This window comes from Bison bison, unplaced genomic scaffold (assembly GCF_000754665.1).
Source record: "Bison bison bison isolate TAMUID 2011002044 unplaced genomic scaffold, Bison_UMD1.0 scf7180017864524, whole genome shotgun sequence".
Lineage (NCBI taxonomy): Eukaryota > Metazoa > Chordata > Mammalia > Artiodactyla > Bovidae > Bison > Bison bison.
In genome coordinates, this window is record NW_011495075.1 from 722,275 (window position 1) to 722,999 (window position 725).

Genomic DNA, 725 nt, shown 5'->3' on the forward strand with positions numbered 1-725 from the left:
GACATTCCAGGTTCCTATGCAATATTGCTCTTTACAGCATCGGACCTTGCTTCTATTGCCAGTCACATCCACAACTGGGTATTGTTTTTGCTTTGGCTCCATCCCTGCATTCTTTCTGGAGTTATTTCTCCACTGATCTCCAGTAGCATATTGGGCACTTACTGACCTGAGGAGTTTCTCTTTCAGTATCCTATCATTTTGCCTTTTCATACTGTTCATGGGGTTCTCAAGGCAAGAATACTGAACTGGTTTGCCATTCCCTTCTCCAGTGGACCACATTCTGTCAGACCTCTCCACCATGACCCGCCCGTCTTGGGTGGCCCCACACGGCATGGCTGAGTTTCATTGAGTTAGACAAGGCTGTGGTCCATGTGATCGGATTGGCTAGTTTTCTGTGATTCTGGTTTCAGTGTGTCTTCCCTCTGATGCCCTCTCACAACACCTACCGTCTTTTTTGGGTTTCTCTTACCTTGGAAGAGGGGTATCTCCTCACGGCCGCCCCTCCTGACCTTGAACATGGAGTAGCTCCTCTCGGACCTCCTGCGCCCGCACAGCCCGGTCCTGTGTCTGTCCTGGGCTGCACCCATCTAGAAAGGTGTCTCTTTGCTCCAGGTAGTCTGTGGGTGGGTGGCCCTGTCTGCCCTGCCCGGGAGATTCCTGCTCCCAGCCAGTCGGCAGCCCCACCACCTCCAGGCGCCCTCCTCGCTCGGTGTTGTCCCTCACCC

The 725-nt window shown here is 53.5% G+C and overlaps 1 protein-coding gene across 1 annotated transcript in view; it reads left to right on the forward strand.

Annotated features, from left to right (window-relative positions):
* The window catches only part of LGR6 (leucine-rich repeat containing G protein-coupled receptor 6), a 75,595-nt gene that overhangs the window by 11,374 nt on the left and 63,496 nt on the right, over positions 1–725 (forward strand). The gene's annotated exons all lie outside the window — the stretch shown is intronic.